The sequence below is a fragment of the Perna viridis genome, chromosome 7 (genome assembly GCF_037379345.1).
Source record: "Perna viridis isolate PV_CMFRI_1.1 ecotype Kerala chromosome 7, ASM3737934v1, whole genome shotgun sequence".
NCBI classification, from domain to species: domain Eukaryota; kingdom Metazoa; phylum Mollusca; class Bivalvia; order Mytilida; family Mytilidae; genus Perna; species Perna viridis.
Window position 1 is genome coordinate 35,372,053 of NC_142451.1, and position 23,325 is coordinate 35,395,377.

At 32.4% G+C, this 23,325-nt stretch overlaps 1 protein-coding gene and 1 long non-coding RNA gene across 14 annotated transcripts in view; one reads left to right on the plus strand and one right to left on the minus strand.

Annotated features, from left to right (window-relative positions):
- Nucleotides 1–635: 635 nt before the first annotated feature.
- Nucleotides 636–23,325, plus strand: part of LOC148612458 (bromodomain adjacent to zinc finger domain protein 2B-like) — a 69,924-nt gene continuing 47,234 nt past the window's right edge. For 12 of the 13 annotated variants that reach the window (XR_015924413.1, XM_088593886.1, XM_088593888.1 and 9 more), the window contains exons 1-2: nt 9,747–9,881; nt 15,983–16,034. The gene's annotated coding sequence lies outside the window, so the exon portion shown is untranslated. Of the gene's footprint in view, nt 654–9,746; nt 9,882–15,982; nt 16,035–23,325 lie in introns of those variants that run through there. The other variant, XM_088593887.1, reaches the window with a different exon arrangement.
- Nucleotides 16,911–22,055, minus strand: LOC148612459 (uncharacterized). Its single transcript, XR_015924414.1, has 3 exons — nt 21,866–22,055; nt 17,544–17,652; nt 16,911–17,047 (listed from the first exon to the last, which is right to left on the minus strand). It is a non-coding gene; the product is annotated as an uncharacterized LOC148612459 (long non-coding RNA).

The following is a 23,325-nucleotide window of genomic DNA, read 5'->3' on the forward strand; positions in this document are numbered from 1 at the left end:
AGGTAACTCTGCAAAAACAGGTTAAAATCTGGCTGCATCCCGAGCTCCACAAGTAGGGAATATGGTAAGTGGGTGTTACGTCCGGTTTTCATTCATACAATTAGGTCGTCGTGTTAACACAAATAAATCATTCTAACTTTATTTAGCGCTAACCAAATGAGAAAACGTTTGTTACACTCCTATCTAAACATACTATAGTTTTTATCAACATAAAAGTCTAAAAAATGATATTTTTGTGTCACGTCTTCTTTAAGAAAGACGGTACACCTTGATACAGATACGTAGTCCTCGTACTTTGTGAAAAACGGTTCCAAATCATTTTCCAGATATACCGAAGAAGATGTTTTCAAAATGCTCGAATTTTTATCGACAACATATTTGTCGAGTGTGGTGGACGCGGTTTCAACATCGTTTATAGCCAGATCCTTTGATCTCAGTTTCCGCTATGTAGATGACGTATTGTCGTTAACAATCCTAGTTTCGGGTATTTTATACACGGCCTCTTAATTGCTGTCTATGTCTGGTGAGAGGCAGCTATGGTGTTGGTTAGCTGCCCCTTGACGCCTCGATGGTACTGGCATGTTTGGCACTGTCTGGAAGGATGTTCCAGTCCCTGGTGTTTCTAGAAAGAACGAGAATTTGAAGGTGTCTCGGTTAGTGTGCAATTGTCTATAGTTGATGTTTCCCCGAGTTCTGGCATCACCTTATTGTTGTTAAGTAGATGCAGCTGGTATATCTATCATGTCATGGTTGATTTTATACATCGTGACTAGCATGGATCTTAGTCGGTGTTCTTCTAGGTTTCCATCTGTAGCTCCTTTACCTTTGATTTAACACAGTCTGGAGTTCTGTCGGAGTAATTGGCCTTAACGAATCTTGCTGCATTTCGTTGTACTTTCTCTAGTGGCTGTATGTGAAACTGTTAATAGGGATCCCAAACTGTGGATGCATATTCAAATATGGGTCTAACCATAGTTCTGTAAGCAAAAGCTTTGATGTCCTGTTCACATCCACATACATTGCGACGTAGGAACCCTAGCCGTAATGTCCATAATTCTGGAGTTTACATGTAAATACCATAGATCGATGATAAACATTTGACTGAGTATTCCTAGGGATGATATTTTTTTAGTTTTGACTTTCCATTCGGATCTCTCAATATTTTTTTTTCAATAATTTTAGTCATTGCATGTGACATAATACACTACTGAGATTGATAAGTAGCCATGGACGAAGTCACAATCGGACATACGGACAGCTACTAAATAAAATAATGTGATAGCCATAAATGTATTTTCATTCATTCAAAAAAACTTTAGAAGATACCTAATGACGACCAGGGGTGTAGCTACGTAAGGGTCGTACAGACTTGTGCCTGTACTAATTTTGACTATTTTTTTTTCTTTTTTTAATATTTGATGGATGTATATAAAACGAGTACAGTAAAGGCTGATATTACTTTATCAATTGCGCTTCACGTAGCAACATGGAATCGGAAATCCAACGTCATTTACCCGTCATCGGTTTTCTACTAATCATTCCAACGTTCCGATAATTCCATAAAAGTAGATTTGCGATTTCCACAAAATGGACAAGTTTGTCATTCGATCAAAAAGAAAAAAGGAGAGATGAAAGATCAGAGGAAGGCAGTATTGAGAATGAGCCTTCAGCGAATGTTCTAGCAGATACTGAGCCAGCGACCACTGCCAGTATGATATTCGCACATACATGTATCCTTCAGAAGTGCCATCAACTTCAAACTCTAGTAGCGTTACACAGTTCCAACCACCATATCCAGCTGTGGCTAAACTTCGAGGCCTCAGTGAAATATCTGATACTGATAAACATACAATTCTGTGCTCCAAATGGACAGATGCCTTCAGCTACCCTTTCCCTGCAAGGTTAGGAATCAATTTCTTCACCTAATAAAATCAACTGGATTTTACCAACCTTCCCTCAGCCCAAACTACTTAGCCTATTTTTTTGTTCCATTTTTACCTAGATTCTACCATCGCCAATTTTTAATTATTGGTAAATTTTGCCGGGGGAAACTTCGATAGATATAATGATTTTGGTTAAGCACCATTAACTTAATTTTTGAAAGTCAAGAAATGTGCCCCATTGAAGTCTATAAAATGATTTTGAAAAATAAAATAATTTACCTACCCTATTTTTTTTTTCAACCAGAAACAGACATAATCATATTTTGTATTGGACTAATACGACTTTCCGTCTAATAAAACTAGTGTAAATGTCTGAGCTACATGTATATGTTCCCTGGGCGTGAACTGTCCAGCCGTTTAAAATATCGTTGTCGAAAGTTGACCAATGTCCATGTACACGATAGGGATAGACAGGGGTTTCTGCTCCATTTTGCTATCAGGTTTCAGACCTCCCTCACAAGTTTTCTCTCCTTTACTGTCCATTGTAATATCCCGACAAGCTTGCATCCTTTACTCCCATTCCTACCTCCCCTAATTCCCGGGTTCCTGTCCCCGTGTCCAACCCCTCATAAATAATTTATAAATGAATAATTTGATACAAAAAAAGTTAAATTTGTAAATAGAAAAATGAATAAAATTATGTTCATATTATTAAAATGTACATGTATATTTTAATATAAAAAGAGAGGATGTGGAGTGAATGTGCGTATAAAAACACTTCACATGATATATTGAAAATATCATATTGTCACTCAAGGAACAGGGTTTTATTCCTGTTCTGCATTTCGATATTATATAAGGGTCTTCAATAATGAACAGTTACATATAATGTAGTTCATATACCCTCAAACCAGATCAAGAAGGCCCCTATCGTGCACTTAAGTGGAATTCTTTATAAAAGTAAGCCTGTCTAAGCATTTCTGCTAGAAACTGCCCCAAATTGACATGAATTATATTTCTAGATACATTTAAATTGTTTCTATGCACAAAATTAGATAGCAACCAACAATTTTTTTTTCAATACCCCAGTTCCGATAATCGAATGGTTACATGTACCAGTGCATAATTGTAACCATTCGATTAACGAGACGGGGGCAATATTAAAAGTTTTCTTTTAAATAAATAGAACTCAACACTTAGCCCGATTTTCAGAATAAACTCGGAAATGTTTTAAGAATTAGGTACATGTACTCTGTACTCGAAAAAAAATTGGGATTAGGTACTCAAAGCTAACATTACGCAGTATTCGCTACTTGAAGCTAAAAAAGTACTCGGTTCTCGAGAGGAGTTTATACCTGAACTCAGGACCCAGCCGATTTCGGCAAATGTCCTATGTAGATAACAATTTCCTGTCGGTCCTTCGAACACAAAGTTGTCCTGTAATTTATATGACAGTCACATTGAAATTTCGTCCCCGTAATTAAAACATTGAAATTTACCAATGATGAACTAAAATATCTGCCTAATATTAACCAAATACTATTAGAAGATGTGTCAGGACCACAAGTTTAATGCTATCTCTCTGTCCGATGGTCTAGAATATGTTGTCTTCATTGACAACGTCGAAAGCCTTAGTAACAACTGGGTGTATCATTTTAATTTTACGAGGTATAAACAATTTTATTGGAAATGATATACATATATGTACCTTGAAAACATTGTTGATGTTTTTGCCAATAGAAAAAATCGACGTCTGGACTTTCCACAAACAAGATAGTATTCAGAAGGGAAAACAAAGAAAAATAAAACAAAATGGATATGGAGTAACGCAACATATGCGCACTTATATTATAGTATTTTTTAACCTTCACGTACAACTTAACCAACACAAATATGTACATATGGAGAAATGCTTCAGCCATTTAGGTGTACGAATCAGGTAAAATATACATTTCGTCATCAAAGAAATGCGATTGATTTTCCCTAAAACCGGTGAGCTTCCGGGGGCTTTGTGCGGCACCCAGGCCCCTCGCCGTATTTTCTGTGCCTATATATCGTCAATATCTAGCTACGCTCCTGACGTCCTCACAGACATTATCTTTGAAGTGTGCATCTTGTAATACTTGCTAGGTGTGAACTGTGAGGGGGTTCCTGGTGTAAAGAAACAATTTCAAATGAAATCAACTCCATTTAACTTGAGAAAATCTAGAGGCCGTCGGCATAATATAAGACCATATAAATCTTAAAATGTCAACAGCTGGAAATTACAAATTTGGTATTTGCACAGGTTGTTTTTTTTTGAAGATTTAATGGTAGGTTTATTCAATGATGCTTCAATATTTAATCCAGTTACTATCCAAATTCCACGGTAATAGGTAGTCTTTAGAGATCCGAATGGAAAGTCTATCAAAGCTTCTGCTTACACAACCATGGTTAGACCCACTTGAATATGCTTAATTAAAAGACAAAAATAATGTTGTTCTCGGCTTTGTCCGCTAGTACGACATCACATGTATCATGTATAGTAGACAATGTTTTGACAACATCGTTTTTTTTTAGACTGAAGCAGCATGAAAACTCGTTAAACTACTTTAAATATCTTTCATACGTTTAAAAAATAAAGACCTCACAGCCTATACCCACTCCGACAGTGAATCAACGTCTTATTGTTCTCGTTTTATCAATTTTCCTGCATAGTCCTCCACGGCATCCATAAGAATTTTAAAGTTATATTTTCCAATTTATGGAGCGTAGTTCACGGTACTTGGGTCTTACGGAGAGATTCGTTTTGTATGATCAAGACTAAATAAATGTAAAGGTGGGGGTTTTAGAACTTCCAGGAGTTAGAACCCTTCTTTCTTGAAAACTTTTATACATTATTGGACAAAAAGTAGCAAAATATAGTATGGACCCCCTTTTTAAAAAATTATGAGTCCATTCCCTAAATGAACCTTTTTAAGAAATTTATAAATATTTAGATTTTATTTTAAAATACCTTGAAGAGTCTGTTAGTTTTTCGTCACATTTTCTAACACCAACTCGACACCACCAGCATGTATTATGGTATTCCTAAAGCCAACGAGACAGAAAATGAATATATTTTTTCTTGTGGTGTAGAATATTGTCAGTCTTGTTTGATACTTTTGGATGTATTGTAATAAGAAATGAGTATATACAATCACCTATAAATCAAAGCCTATAGAATTTACGATACATACAATTAACTCAAACGATGTGTAGTAGTCCATGGGCTGTGAGGGTCTTTTTTTCAGTTTCAATGTGACAATAATGGGTTTTTTTTCATAAAAAGCGGAAATTTCGGAATTTCATATTATTGTCAAATTAAAACTGAAAACTACGCGCCTAAAATAAGAAAATATGTTGGGTACATCGATAATTAAAACAATAGAACCCAACGTGTCTATTGTACACCGTTTATATGCCAAATATTAACACTTGAGATCATGATGAGGTATTTTTTACTAACTTGACTTGGAAAAGTTCAAATATTCATTACTTGGGCTCATTTGAAAGCTAAGACACCACATTAATGTACTGTATCACACAAAAGCTTGTTTAATCTACGGTATTCTGAAAAAAAAAGAAATACGGGTGATATAGAAGAAAGTCTGAAATTCTGAAAATTCCCCTTTTTACGATTTTACAGTAATTGTAACCCCAAAAAGAAAATCTAAGCGTCTGAATTGACCAGATATGTTGGGGACATCATTTTCTGAATTATGAATGCCTAACATATGAGTTCTACGTTGTCGGTATGCTATGAATGAGAATTCAGTTTAATACTGAAGCCAGTTTCCAGAGGTAGGGGTAGTATTTTTAACATTTTTGGAAAATTCTTTCCTGAAAATTAGTTTTTTGTTGTTTATTTATGTAGATAATTGAATTATCTATCGAATGATTTAAATTTGAGACATTTTAATTGAGAAATAACTTGTATAGTCAAATTTATTTGACTTTTTACGGAAAAATCGAAAATCTCATTTCTTTTTGCATTTTTGATAAATTCTTACTACGAAAATCCCCAAAATTCATCAAAAGAATCCAGAAGTATTATTGGTGATAAAACTAAACAGAAAATAACAAATAAGCCATATTTTTTGCTACTGAAGCATAAATACCCTAGGGGTTTTGACATGGAAAAAATATGTCAACTTAACGATTTTTAGGTCAGGTAGGAAATGATTTTTTCATTTTACCACAAAACCCTACGTGTTACTGCAACTTTCTTGAGACATTTGGTTACATGAAGATACATATATATGTCAGCTTACTTCGTTTTGTAGAAAGAAGAAGTTCGAAGAATAAAAAAAACGTAAAATGTGGATTTTTGCCTAAACGAGGTATAAAAGTAGTAAAAAATTACAAAAATGCTTCAGATTAATTTTTGGCGACAAAAAGATTCGTAAATGGGAGGTATAAGGGTACCCGAAGAGCTTGCCGAAATTACGCGGACGTTTTGTACCGTGCTAAACTTCTTAGTTTAAACATATTTATTCAAATATATAAGCACACACAAATACAGTATATACATTTACATACAAAATATGGTAGGATTCAGAAAGAAGCTAGATAGCTTATACAAAGTTCCATGTCCTTAAGAATAAACTTGCAAGAATATTCTTATTAATAAGATTCTTGTGGAATGATTTTCTTAATTGACTAGTAAATAAGACAAACGAATAGAAAAACAAAAAATGGAATTACAAAATTAGTGAAGAAATGCAGTACATGGAAGTCAAGCATTTATAAACCTTTTACTTTTGATAATAAACTTTTGAACTTTAAGAAGAACTTCTACATTTTGTTCAGCATTTAGAATATTTGAGCCATACCATAAATTTACAGTGATAGGGACAGCAAGTGCCATATAAAATATGATTTCATTTCGTAATAAAAGTATATTTGGGACAAAAGAGCAAAAAATGGGAAGTTGATTCGACATGACCACAGGTGCAATTAGGGGAATTAACAAGGTTAGACTGAACAGATGTTCGTTGAGTGAAGCACTGTTCATTCGCAGTCTGGCATGTAATGTTTGCCCTAGTCGTGTACCAGTAAAGTAAAGATTCGGGCAATTCATCAAATGTCCCTGAATCTTATTTCTAAAAATGTTAAGACTTCTTAAAATTAGGCTTCTGAAACAGGTTTATGTTGTCGTAATTTTAAGATTTAAGTCATCACTAGATAAGTCTTATCTTCGTCATCATGGGTCGTTATGGTGTATCCATCTGCATGCAGCATTAGAACTGATTATCATTGACACGACTTGACATTTTACTAGCATTTCGATGGGTGTTTTTAGATACTTAAGCAGAGGACCTAACCCTACCGGTGCACCTGGTCCATATACTCTCTTTTTTTAAGTGGAGTCCGACTTGCATATTTACTTTTGTTTATTGCCGGTACGCGTTATTTTGGTTATTTCTTTGTTGACGGTGTCTGTTTTCTTTGTCTACTTGCTATCCTTGGATTATTTTCTTTTGATTTCCGAATCTTGGTCCCAGACGCTGACCCAAGGACAGGCGTGCCATCCTTACGCCCTCCCCAAACATACGGGATTTTTTGCATGCAATTTTGACTATTTTGCAAATTCTATCCCAAAAATATCTGGATTTAATTAATTTTTAATTAGCCCCCCCTAAAACCTGAAATCCTGGATCCACCCCTCTTTATTGCTCTAGATATTATTAACTCAAATTAATATCGAAAAGTCAATATTCAATTTTCAAGTTGTTGTGTATATAAACACATTTCTCATTACAACAAATTCAGAAGTATCAAACATGAATGATAATATTCTAAACCAAAAGAAACAAGATGCTCCCAGCAGCCTGAATCGCTCACCTGGTTTGATTTTGCCTTTCAAGGGCAAGTTGTCCAACAATTTTGACTCAAGAAAAATGATCATTTCAGCAATGGAAAGTTTCTTTCTACCAATTATAGTCTTCAAGATATTGACCGACAACTGTAAAAAAAAAAACCCATCATTTTTCCTCTTTCAATGTCTGACAACTTTAATCCCTGAAGACTTTTGACGTCCTAATAATAAGGATCATTTCAGCTATTGAAAGAATTTGGCTAAACCTAACGGTTTTGGAGATATATGCGAAGAACTACTGACTTACCCCCTATGTTCTATTTTAGTAACACCGGTCATGTTTTTTGACAAGATCAAATATCCCCACGATAGTTCTATGTAGGATGCCCCAAGAAATGTTCATGCCAAGTTTGATTCCAATTGGTCAAGTAGTGTCAGAGGAGAAGATTTTTGAAAGAAATAACATTAAAAATAGCAAAAAAAAACGTTGAAAAGGGGCAATTTTTCCAACATGACTCAATGGCTTAATACGAAAATTTGACCACAGCTAGATCTCATCTTGCTGAACACCTTTATTCACTCAGAATTTAGCTAAACCTAACAATTTTAGAGATATATGCGAAAAACTACTGTCTGACCCCTATGTTATGTTTTCGTAACAAAATTGTTAACGACAACGAACGATCGACGACGACGACGTTAACAGACGACAAATAATGGCAATAGCTCACCTCGCCTTCGCCCAGGTGAACTAAAAAGATATTTTTTTCAATCTTGTTGAAAAAAATATTCATTTTCTGTCTCGGCGGCCTTAGGAATACCATAATATTATACATAATATATACATGGTGCCCATGTATTAGTGACCTTATTTCAAGTCAACATGTACAGAGATATGTCAAAAGTATTCGGTCACTCCTAAATTTTCCATTACTTTTTATGTAACATACTTTTTAAAACAATTTTCATTGGCATACTTCTCAATTGATTTTGAGAAAAAAAAATTAGCGTTAAAAAGAAAAATGTTGAAATTAAACTTTCGTGGTTTGGTGAGGTTTAAAAGCCTCATTTTTAGAAGTGTCAGAGAGTTAAATTCAGTGTCTAAAATTCAGTTGAAAATTGTGTAAAATTGTAACATCATCCATTGCCTCGATAATTAAATAATGCGTCAATATATTCATTTATTCCTAGGCAAAAAATCTTTTTCAAAATAAATAGCAAAAAGAAAAAAAGTCATGAAAATTGATCTAGAAATTATTTTCAAATATTTTTGAAAGAATGTGATTTTGCATAGAAACAAAGGGAAATAATATTTTTTATCACTGTTCAGTTCATCTATTTTTACACCTTCTCTCAACTTGTTTTAAAAATAGTAACACAAATAAAAGATTTTGTCGTCTGTCCAAGATTTAATCGCGTTGCTCTTTGTTGTTTTCCTACTCGTATCATTCGATATATATATAATCAACTATCTGATTTTTTATGATACATGGATATTTCTGATTGAACTCTGATTTACACAGTCAATTAAAAATGAGAAGAAAATACTAGCGCGTGGCCACTGTTTGTAAATGATCGTGACGTCACCAACTCAGTCGATCTACATGCGTTCAACCTAAACAATCAAGATTCATCCATTTATTTGAAAACGAAGAAGCTACTGATTTGTCGGTATTTCCAACAGTGCTTTTATATTAATAGGTCAAAGAAACCCTCTTTAATGATCTTCTGCTTACATGTCCTATCAGCAATAATATTTATCAAAAAAATATCTTTGTGATGTTATTTTATGTATTGATATTTACATATCAAAACATATCAATTTTCATGTCATGATATGGTGATGATTATTTGTCTTTTTACCCCTTAAGAGGTTTTTTGTTCGAAAATCCAAACTAATCATGTAAAAGCTGACATTCTTAGCTTTCTAACAATACCCAACAAGTGCCCGTTTGGTTGATTTACGTGAGAGAAAAGCGCGTGCAAATTGGCGAAATTTTGTCAGGGTTTTGAGTTAGAATATTATTGACGATTAATTCTCCTGGCTGATCCATTATCATTTACAACTAACCACCATATTTAAAACTCGCACTGTTTGTTTGCCGACAATCCTTTGTCTAGAATTGTCGTGAATTTGAGTGAAAATTAACGTTTTTGAGGTATGTAAGACATAAATTTAAGCATTGTGGATAAATTTATGCAAATTAGCAAGGTTATTTTTGTTACTTTTTGTAGTAATTCTGGGTGCATCGCATTTCTTTAGTTGATAAATGTAACATATAATTTCTTGGTTTATTAAGTGTGTTTGAGGCAGTGGAAGCCATTTTCGATGTAAATATTTAGAAGATGGGTTTAATAGATTTTATGCATACATTGTAAGATGTTTTAAATTAATTTGTGGATATATTTTTTAGATTGTGTTTTGAAAAGATGACATTAGTTACTCATTGATTTTCTCATTGTGAAGATCTTATAGAAAATCACAGTTTATGCTGTAATTTCTTTGCATAATGATTTGTAATAAGCTGGCATGATTTGAATTGAAAAAAATTGATCTGCCATAAATATCAGGAGTTCAACTGATTTTCTAAGCTTTATATGTAGCAGAATTTTTGTCTTTTACAAAAGTTTTGTAAATACTTTGTAACAGATATTTAAATAGTTTATATGGAACCATATAAGGGCTTTTGGAAATTGTAATGAAACCTACAAAACGTTACAAGGTCAGTAGTTGTAACTTGTTTAATGTAAAGCCCTGAATAATTTTTATATATTTTTTCTCTCTAGTGAAACACCTAACATTAACCAAATTTTTCTATTTTGTTTTGAAAACTTAAGATGAAAGCCAGACCATGCACTCCAGGCCTTTCACTAGCCATGTGGTGATGTTTGGTGATTAAAATAAGCCCCACCAAATGGAAGCAAACAAGCATAAACAAGGTTAAAAATGAGCTTTAAATTGGTTAGGCACTATTCGAGTTAGAAAATTTTGTTCAAATAGCCTCTCTCCAAATCTTAATAAAAGATTTAGCAATAAGCCTGCACTCATGGCATTTCTATGAATATGAAGGTTTTAATGGCCTTGCCTACCCTTCCAGGTCTCGAACCGACGACAATGATATACCATTACATAGCGCTTAAGCTCACAGTGTATTGAGGTAGTGACAGCTACATGTATATAATTGATTGAAACTGATATTTAAGTTTATATTTTAAGTGGGTTTAGATAAGAGAAAAAGTAATGTACTGGTTACAAAAAATAAAGTAAATCATTTTTCACCAAAAAAGCTAGCCATATTTTAGCCATAAACATCATTGAAAGTCTTTGGATGCACAATATATGATGTGCAAACAATTAACACACTGTATACATGTTTTGAATAATACACACAAATGATTATCAAGATATGCACACACTTTGAGAAATTGCATGCAGTGGTAAATATTTGATTCCGCTCTTACTAATGGCCACAGACAGACTTTTGGAAATTCTAGGACATTACTCAAATCAGATGTTAGACAATTGGTTTAAGTCCCATAAAATCCTTCTAAGTTTTCCTGACTTACAAGATTCCTGCTAATTTCCGAGAGAGCTGTCTGCAGTGTTTGGAGTGAATTTCCAATGCCAGGTGATGTTCAGAGCTTGTTAAAATGGGAATTTTTTGACATACTAGAGATGTGCAAGATATTTATTACTACATTTATTTGTGCATAACATGTTTACAAACTTCAAACAAACTTTTTCATAAGCTGAATTATGAGGGTGAAAATGCAGGTGCAATGGAAATATGCCTCAGTGGGTTTCAGTCCATTCCAAAAATCATCAGACCATGATTAATTTTGGATGAGACCTCTCACCATCTATTGTACATGTATCTGAATCTGTATTACCAATGTATACATTGAGATTTCGGTTTGATTTACTCCAGACATTATACAGGCCACTATATTTAATTAAAAAATATACTTATTTATTATTCTTATATTTAATACAGCTGTGAAATGCTTCAATTTCAAACATTGTGTTGTTATGTACCAGTTCATATAAAATTCTGATACTGCCTAAGGTAAGGTGATTCATGGTATAGAAGAACCCATGGATCAGAAGATGCTTTTTTGGTCTACATAAGCTATATTTTCATGTGACAATAGTCCTTCCTGTATGTAGATCTGTACTTTTGAGAAAACTACACTTTAACCTCCCACTAAAATCAACCAAATCAAACCAATTCAAGTACGATAACTCTTGCAAAGTGCAAATTTCATGTAAAATCTATATAATTTTTATCTCAAAAGCACAACAACCGAATGAAAAACTAAGACTGGTTATATATGATCAGTAACTGTTTCTGAACAAGAAATAAAACTGAATTTGGTGTTTTTTTTATCGTGCATGCATGACCTTCTGTCTGATTTTTAGAAAGACTGCTACTTGAGTACTTGAGGTTAAAATGCTCTATAGGCACTGTTCTAGGATACAGAGACAACTATTTCACTGTACCTGTGTATAATGTTGTTTTGGGGCCAGCTGCGGCCTACCCAGTGGTGTAAGGGTTTCCTCGTTGTTCATTAAAGACTCCTGGGTGGCCTTGAGCTGACATTTTTCATCTTAGTGGGGTTGTTGTCTCTTTGACATATTCTCTATATTCATTCTCCTTATATTATGTTTAGTGAGACCAAAATACTTCTAATTTCACATTGATGGGAACATTATATCTGTACTACCAATAGGTCTTCTAATTTAATTATTATTTGTTGAGGTCTTTTTTTTTGTAATCATGTTTTTACATCTATCTCCTGTACTGTAAATACCAACATAAAGCTGTAGTTACACAAATATAGTTATACTTGTATTAATGTTTTTAGATGACATGTTACTATGTTTTACAGATTAATATTCATGTGTATAACTGGTTATTTCATGATCAAAAACATGTTTGTGTAATACTGAATAACTTCTTTATATATTCATAGCAATATCCTATCACACATGGTAGAAGTGTTTTTTTTTCGCGTTTGGAAAATTTCAGAGTTTTCTTCAAAAATTGGGTGAGTTTTTTTTTTTTTGCGCAATGTAATTTTCGCAGCAGACATTAAGTTTAATGAATAAAACAAAGATGAATAACTCTGTCTTCATAAATATTTCGCATGGTTTAATTTTCACGTTCCAACTTTGACCGAAAATATAACGAGAAATAAATGACTGCAAAAATAGCCACTTATGAGGTGTCTGTATTACATGTACCATGAAAGACCTGTAAAAGATACATACTGCCAGCACAACATATGTGTACATATACACCAAAGCCACAGGATTCACTTGAAGACTCTTGTATTCATAATAGCATTGTAAACTTCATCATTACTACTTTTTATGAAGTCAAAAAGTTTGTAAATTTGTAGTTGTACGTGTTCTCTCAATAATGTACCATTTTTTCTGGACCCTAAAATATGAGCCCCTCTACCTTAGTACAGTGTGCTTTTTCTGGACCCTAAAATGTGATCCCCTATATCTCAGTAGAGTGTGCCTTTTCTTTAGTTGAAGCAATCATTTATTTACCAAAATTTGGAATTTGTTGTCATGAAACACATGGAATTAAATCATGTACTATTTATCTGCATGATAGGCTATTGTTTAACTGTGGTTTGAAATTACACATTTGTACATAGAAGTTTTTGTCTTCAAATTTAAGTCAAGATGAATATACTGGTTAAAATGTACACATATCAAAAGTTAGTTCTAATTCACTCATATAATTATTGATGATTACAAAGCAGTTTGAATATTGTGCCATGTTAACATCCCACATACATTTTCTGTATTCTGTTTCTTGTGTATCTTATAAAATGTATTGATGACTGTTAATATACTAGGCATTGTAATCAATACAATCTTGGAATAAGCCAGTTGAAAAGGTTTATAGAAGTCATATGATCTTGCCTGAGTGTTGCATTAATGTATTATTCCTTTGATTTTGCAATCAGCTTTTATAGCATCCATGCATTGATCAATTGAGATAAGACTTTTGCAGGTTCTAACATTCAGTGTAACTTGCTGTATTTTACTTGTATGTAGATCTACATGATTTTGAATAGACTCAGACAATAGATATTTTTCACTGTGAAAACAGTGTTATTCAGTAGGAAGTATGAATATATTTTATTTTAAAAAAGGGTGAAACAAAATGCATACATATATTCCAAAATCCTTCACTATTTTAAGGATCACAGAGGTTCAAATTAGGTATGGTCCAAGGTCCAAGACCCTCAATTTCAGATGCAGGACCATTGAAATTTCATTTAATTAGGCCCTGGACCTACCATACTTAACATTTTCTCTTATTTAGAACTTTTCACTTTCTTCTGGTGGACCTTTCAACATCTAGGATCTTTCCCTTCAAAAAATATATTTGAACCCCTGATTCATCTGTTCATAATCTTTTGAAGTCTTTCAGGATTATTTAATATTGTGTATTATAACCTTTCCTTGTTTCCAAAGCAATTAAAGCTATACTTTGTTGTTAAACACTTCCTAACATAATGCTACACTTTAAGTACACACATTTTTTCATCTATATGTTATTGTTTACTAAAGGTTTAATAGATGGAAAACCTTTTAGATCAATAAGATTTATACAGGAAAGCTTTCATTTAATATGTCGCACACATGTAGCAGATTAAGTGATCTGTTTGAGTTTTATTTAATGTTAATTTTCCGTGTATGTTATGTACACGTATCTGAATAACCTATAAAATTTATATACATAATCACGAAAACAAGTACTAGATATACTGGGACAAGCCTGTTCACCTTGTTAGATCAGTCGATAGGATTATGACTTTTTTGTACATTCAGTCTTCAGTAACTTCATTATTGAAATTGAAAAGTTCTATAGCACTTTGTTTTTGATAATATAAGTGACTGTACAGTCATTTAAGGCTGAAAAATTTGACAGGTAGAGTTACCTAGCTTGCCAGTGATACAAATATTTAAAATTTTATACAAGTGCATACAAATTTTTAAATTTACACAAAGGAAAACATATCTTTAAGTATAAAAATTGTGAGTGACCCGATTTTTATGTCTTAAATACATGACTCAAGTTCCCGTTCTAGTAAATATATAGAATTATGAGAGGTTTTTATACTCAGGTAAATTTTGAATGAAATTTTTATTTGCTTAAAATGCTTAAAGGAATATAAATTGACGTAAAAATATGGTGATATATCACTAGTTTATTTATGTACATATACAAAAGTTCATATTTTGCATGTAAAATTAACTATTTTCTTGACAAATTCTGACATGGAGAAAGTTTTATATTGTAGATATGACATAATTATGTCCCAGACTTAGTTTATTTGAAGACTTCATATTTTTAAAGTGATATTTTTGTTTCTGGTTCATATTTTTTACTTTGGAAAATGTATACTGGTCAAATATAATCAGCCTGGAGCCTTAAAACTTTGACGTGTAATAATTTTACACATAAAAACAGATACTGGTACTTTGAATATTTTTAAAGTGTTATACTCAAAATATGATTCATTTTAGATACAACAAATATAGGTATGGTGTATATGTCAAAGTATGTTTGTATGTAACTTTTTTTGGTTGATGGTATGTTCCTCAAAGATAAATGTACCGGGTAGATATATATACATGCAGCTGCAGTAATATACCCTTTCTGAAAGAATTAAATGTTTATAGTACATGCCCAGCTCCAATTCAGAATTCTAATTCAATTAATCCATTTTGTGGGATTTTCTGTTCTCTTTGCTTCACCACATAACACTATGAAATATTTATAGATCTTAGAAACGTTACCTTGATGAGTAGAACTATGATGAAATTCTGTTATGCAGCAAATCTTGATAGAATGTGTATAAATGATTAATTTTGACTAGTCATGCTACTGCTTTGAATATACATGTACTTTTTGTTGTTTGGAGAAAAAGGAAGAAAAACAGGTTGAATTCTGTTATTGGGTGTAATAATTGAAGGAGAGTATTTCATACTTATTACTAAGTACTTGCATACTCTTGGTGATTTAAGGGGAGGTTACTCAATTTTACTTAGTGAACTATACAAAATTTGTTAGAAGTCTTATAGTTTTATATAATGATAGTTGTACATCTAAAGTATCCATACAACTTTCTTAAGATTGCATGTTTAACTGTGCTTATTTTATTAACATAATTAAAGTTACATGAGATGTACATAAAATGTATAAAATGATTGTTAACTTGTACTTTACAGACAACATATACACGATTGTTCACAGAATGGTTCAGTGAAAGAAAAAGTGCAGGTAAATTCTTTTTTTGACTTATACATTATACAGATAAGTACTCTATTAAATTTTGAATCAACTAGCCTTTTAATGCTGAACAACACTAAAATGAAACACTTTCACCTTGTGTACACATACATATCTATTATAAATAGGTTATGTTCAAGCCTAAATTATCTGTATTTTAAGTGTGTTAGTGATTCTGTATTGTAAGATTTATAGAGAGTTACAGAGATTTGACTTGATAGAGTTATAAATGGATATCAACAGAGTTCTGACATGAAAGAGTTATAATTAGATTTCTGACTTGTAAGTTCATATCTGTTCATTGGTGGTTTTGGTCAAAAACGGAAAAATCCATATAGTTTATATATAATATATATGTGTGTGTGTGTGTGTGTGTATATATATGATATTGTTTCACAATATTCTACCCCACAATAATCAGACTTGAACATATTGGAAATTAGGGGACAAAAAGGGGGTCAAAAACATGCATTTTCCTGATGTCAAAGCAATAACTTTACTATTAGTTAATTGATTTCTTTGAAATTGTATAGGTGACATACTTGTACCACCAAAGAAAGACTTGGATTGATATTTTTTGGGTTAAATCTTGAACTTTTTTGGAATTAGGGACAAAATGAGGCCTAAAACAAGCATTTTCCTCACATCTCATCAATAACTTTAGTAAAAGGAATGGATCTCATCTGAATTTTACTACAAGGTGCCATAGCATTAAAGGAAGACTAGAATTAATATCTTGGGTTGTCTGTAGAGCCAAGTAAGAATAAGAGGCCAGAAACTGCAAGGTGCCATAACCCCAAAAGAAGGTTTGGATTGTTTTGAGGTGATGACTTGAACCATTTAGGTGAAAGGGCTAAAACGAGGCCACTTTGAATCTGGTCAAATATTTATCCTGTGTCTAATATCGAATCGTAATCGAAATTAAAAGCTGTATCAAGCTTGAATGGCATGTCTGTGCTTCAATTATTCAGGGTTCAACCTCTGTGGTTGTATCAAGCTGCATTCTGCAAAACATTTTATTTGTTTTTGAGTCAATACAGAATTTTTTTCTGTTTTCAGAGTGTAATTAAAAAAAGCATACAGTAATCCCAAAACTTTGGTTAACTGTTTATTTTCTTTGATTTATAAGCTCCCTAATATGAGTTGATTTATCAACTAAATTTTTATGTTATAAGACTTTATTTAATGAAAATGGTGTGGATTTCCCTATTGGCCTATCATGTCAGATCTGTATCTTGTGTATCATATTTTTGTATTTGATGCATTTTTTTAAAAAAATTTATTATTATTATTTTTTTTTTTTTTTGGGGGGGGGGAGTGTAGGGCAGTCTAATTGCCCTCTAAAGCTTTCATTGGTTTATATACATAAAGACAGGCTTAAAGTGAACAGGCTAAATATGTACTGATGGCACAGCTCAATATTTAGAAAAGTTGTGCCAAGGAGTACTGTGATATTTTGAATTTATGGGGTATAGGATATAAGATATTACAAATAAGTACCTGAAGGTCATGACAGCAGTTTTCCCTGTGCTGTAGTCAGATGCACAATTACAGTATTGGTTGTTTATGTAACTGGTCTGGATTTGCCAGCATACCTCATCATATATCACTGCAATAATTGTTGAATATAATGCTACATTAAACCTGTTCAGAATAATATTTGATACAATGCTGGGCTTGAAATGAAATTTGGTATCAAAAATAAGTAAGATGTGTTACAAGTGCTGTAAATATTCTCTGTGTAAAACATTTCTTCTGCTGTAAAGTAATTAGATTATCAATTATAAAATCTTTGCCAATAGTTACTACACAATATGAATCATACACTTAAACCAGATGAATTTTATTGTACTGCCTTAGAACTACTTATTTAACATCTTTTCTTTTGAAAGAATGTTTGTGTAGACTATACTGTTGCATACTTTTGGAAGTAAAATTACTGCAATATGCATTTTTGTAAATGTAGATTTTCTTTCAATTATGGAGTTAGTGAGAATAATTTTTTTCTGTCTTGTTTGAAGCAAAACCTTTTAGGAAAGCAATAGCAAAAAAATTGTACGTTTTACTAGGTATTTGAAAACCTCCTCCGTATAGGCTGATAAAAAGTAGTTTATGATTTTCTCCTTAGCAAAAGGAAAAGTAAGCATTATAAGTAATGAAGTTGGAAATTATGTATGATATTTAAATGAAGGCTTATTGAAATTAAGACAAGTATTCATAATTCTTATCACGACAGTTCAGGTTTTTTTAATGAGTTTTTCAGTCCGATTAAGCCTATGGAGGGGTGGAGCATGTCTTTTTTTTTTTTATAAGCCCTGTCATTATCCTAAGGTTACTTAATATTCAATGATTGGGAAGATGAACTTCATTCAGGTGTCAGTTTAGATTAATAGGAAAAAGACAGGACAATTGTTACCTTTTCCTTTCAGTATAGTATTAATATACATGTAGGTAGATTAATCTTTTGATTGACCACCTGTCATAGGTATCTGTATCTCACCTGTTGTTATTTACAGGTGATAAAGGCAATTGACCACCAGAATCATTGGTAATACTTCCATATTTATATTCAAATAGGTACACATATTTATTGATCTCTTACTTTCAAGACAATAATGATTTCATAACAAAAAAAGCAAAACAAAAATAAAACAATATATATAATTAAATTTGTTGATGTAAAGTGTTATGGCCTTATTTTGCTGAAGCTAATTTATTGTTTGTCACCACTTTTTTCCCTTTTTATATACTGGCAAAATTGTTGGCAAAACTTCTGCTGTCATGTGTTAAATGTGTCCCCCATGTTGTCTGTAGTTATTTGATCTTAATTTTTGATCTTAATAACCACTAGCCTATAATATGGTATAATTGGAACCAAAGGGGATGAAAAATTAAGCATCTTCCTGGCTCCAGGCTATCGCTTGAGTATAAATGTAAGAATCTATATGAAATTGTACTACAATGTTTCATACTAGAAAAGCTTGATGTTGACTTACTCAAAAAGGTTGTGACCCTAATTATTTAGGAATGAGGGAACAAAAAGGGTTAAAAATAAGCATTTTCTTTAACTTAGTACTAGTAAGTTTATTTTTTAAACCTAATAGGAAAATTAATTTTAGTCTAAGTTCTTTGACCACTGTCATTCTATTCAGAAAATTTTGCTGTATTAAATATTAAATTACAATTCAAATTAAGAGCTGTATCAAGTTTGAATGTTTTGTCTGTATTAGCATTAACTGGTCTGAATCTGATCTTTGCTGTTTTATCAAGCTTCACCCTGCAGAGCATTCTATTGTATGTGTTAGAAGAGTTAAAAGGTCGTAAATCATAGCAAGTATCATACTAAGATATACTGGATAGTAATGATGCAGGTTTCTTTAGTCCAAAGTTCCGACTACAATTGTAGTGAGCATTCTTTTTATCTCTTTTAAAACTTCTTCAGAAATGGCAAGAAAGTCTTTTTGACTGGTATGAAAATGATGGCTATGTTTCAAAGTGTGTTGTGAGCTACATGTAACAGGCTAGTAAGAACTAGAAAAAAAACATTGAAAACAATGATTAGAATGTAGACCAAATGTGTCAAGAATAAAAAACTGTCAATCAACAAGCATCATGAATGATATTGTTAGTCTACATTATTTTGTGATGTGAAATTGTACCGCTAAAACTTTTGAAAATATGTATAAGCAGGGAACAGCATGAATTATACACATGCAGATTTGTTTGAAGGCCTACATTTAGCACCTTGAAACTGTGTTATCCTCTTCAAATCAAGTTTTTGTCTTATTTTATTATATATGATTTAAGAAAAAATGTAAAATTACTTTTTAACTAAGCTATTTTACTAAACAAAGGAGATTGTCTTTTGATATGTTTATCAAATGAAGACACTTTCATTGATTTAGCTGTTGTTTTCTTATATCCTTAGTATGATTGATCACACTCTTTTTCTGCCATTTGTGTTACTAAGATTAAAGATGAGTTGATCATCAGTGAAGGAATTGATTCTAACAGTGGTCTAATGTTCATATAGAGAGGTCTATGAATGTTAAGACAAAAATTGCAATGCTTTTTAAATTGAATACATATTTTCTGCAGACTTGATTTCTGTTAAATGTTTCCCAGCTAATTGAGATTATAATATTTCAAATTAAAACTGAACTGGAAATGCATATTTTAATACGGAGTCAAGCTCCCAACAGTAATGCACATCACCATAATACACTAACTTAAGGTTGTATTATAAGAAGGCACATTGATTTATGAATACTACATGGTCATTGTGCACATTAACTGGTAATAGAAGAATACCTTTGGGAGTTCAATCAACATGTATATCAGTAGATATAGTGGTACTAGCATGTTTATTGTAAAATATCATACAGACTATCCATGAAACACATGTTTTGAGAATGTTTTTAGGAATATCTCCAGAACATATATATTTTTTAAAATCTCCTTCAAAGACTACTTTTCTGTCCAATCATCATGAACTCACCCTACTTTTTGGGGTGGAAATTAATTTTTTACATGTCCTTAGAAAGTTTTACTGAATCAGTTTACATATTTTTTTTTGAAAAATAATCCTGAAAATATGTACTTCACTGAAGAAGTCTATGGGACTATTAATGCAATACTAGTAATGAGACCTTTAGACAGAAGCCCCAGTTCTATGGTCTGATCAATAATGAAGTTATACAGGAACAAAATTGTAAAAATTAATATATGTATAATATGATACAAGATAATTACTTAACCAGACATAGACATGTGAATGATTGGAACAGAATAATTTACTATAGTTGTAAAGTTAGACTGCAAATAAAAAGGAACCAGTTGAAAACTCTTCTATTCTTAGTCTCACAATTCCACCAGTTGGAGAATATAAATACATTTACTTTGTGTACTTGTAACATTTCTTGTTGAATATCAGCAAAATTCTTATGCTAGTATTAGACCTTTATTTTTGAAGTTAATAGTAAAAGAAATGAAGATATTAGGGTATTTTCAATTCAGATTAAAATGAGTTTTATATTAAATCCATCAACACCATCACAAGTAAATAGGCTAGGTTCCTTCATTAAAAAGTCATTGGCATTGAGGGCTCTTAAAAATTTACTTGTAGATAATTTTTTTTTACACTTTTTGCCTTGATAATTTTACATCTTTTTCACAATATCTTGGCCTTTTTATATGGCAGTAAAGATTTGAATTGAATTATATTTCACACCTTAATATGCAACATGTTCATTACTTAAATGTTAACTGACATTTGTTATTATTGACATAGTTTTTGGCACAAAATGGTCTGTTTGTCTTTTCCATCTAGGCTTTCAGTTTGGGTTGAAGGAAAGTTCTATAGATTTGCCAATAATATTTGTTTTGAAACATGCGACAGGAAGGGATGCATCAATATTGCTTTGACAAATTTTCTTGTCATAGAATCAGGTAGTAGTGATCAGCAAGACATGTATATAAATAACCCTGACCTATAAAAATGTTGGTAGTAGATAAGTCAAAGTAAGTGAAGTTTTTGTGACCAGCAGTTGAACAGTATTAATCAATTGACAATAACACAACAGAGAAGTTATCATTGTACAAGGAATGTGGTTTAAAATTATGAAAAACTCCTTTTTACTTGCCACATTATTGACAAAGAATAAAATGGATCAATTGTTTGAATTTAAAGAGAAAATAGTTATACCTGAATGAGAAAGGCCATCATACCTTTGAATTAGTGTAAAAAATATTTCATCCCAAGTAAAGTAATTGATTTTGTTAAAAACATTTTGATATTAGTCACAGTTTTATTTCATACTTACAATTTAATGTAAATGTATTATAGTTCACACATTGACAATAGGTCATGTTTGGATACAGTAGGTCCCTATTTTTCATTGTTCACTCTGGTCAGCTTCTGTATAATTCTACCGAAAATCCCCATCAACTTAACCTAAATATTCTCGGCAAAACAGTTGAATGTTAATGGCTACAGCCTTATTCGAGCTCTTTTCTGGTAACACTTTTTTCTGTAGGTCTTTGATTAATTGAATACTAAGCAGTCCCAACCAAAGCATGGGCCATAGGAATTGTTCAGGTCTATATGTAGTTGTCCCACATTAAAAAGTTAATTTTCTTTTTAAAAAATATTGTAACGAATGCTATTATTAAATACTACTTGTCTTCATTGTAGTTCACTGTCTAACTTTTCTAAGGACTGTCCAACAATGATCATCCCTGTCTAAGGATGGTCTAACAATGATTATCCATTTCTAAGGACTGTCCAAAATTGATCATTCCTTTCAAAGGACTGTCCAACAATGATCACCTCTTTCTAAGGACTGTCCAACAATGATCACACCTTTCTAAGTACGGTCTAACAACAATTACCGCTTTCTAAGGACTGTCTAACAGTGATCATCCCTGTCTAAGGATGGTCTAACAATGATTATCCATTTCTAAGGACTGTCCAACATTGATCATTCCTTTCAGAGGACTGTCCAACAATGATCACCCCTTTCTAAGGACTGTCCACAATCATCACACCTTTCTAAGTACGGTCCAACAACAATCACTGCTTTCTAAGGACTGTCCAACAATGATCATGCCTTTCTAAGGACCATCCAACATTAATCACCCCTTTCAAAGGAGTGTCCAATAATCACCCATATGACTGTCCAACAATGATCATCCCTTTCTAAGGACTGTCCAACAATAATCACCCCTTTGACTGTCCAACAATGATCGTCTCTTTCTAAGGACTGTCCAACAACAATCACCCCTTTCTAATGACCATCCAACATTAATCACGCATTTCAAAGGAGTGTCCAATAATCACCCATATGACTGTCCAACAATGATCGCTCTTTTCTAAGGACTGCCCAACAACAATCACCCCTTTCTAAGGACTGTCTGACAATGATCACCCCTTTGACTGTCCAACAATGATCATCCCTTTCTAAGGACTGTCCAACAACAATCACCCCTTTCTAAGGACAATCCAACAATGATCATCCCTATCTATGGACCATCCAACAATAATCACCCCTTTTTAACGACTGTCAAACAATGATCACCCCTTTCTAAAGTCATTTCTAGATTAGTAGACAAAGATGCCCATCTCATTGACAAGAACACAGTTACAGACATCAGTTAGGTTAGTGTCACATTAACAGTGAAAATTCATGTTCATACTAAAGATATTAAACAGATTGACTAAGGGATTAAGCTTTTGTTGTATTGATTTGAACAGTGAGTCACTATACATTTATTTTTGATGAAA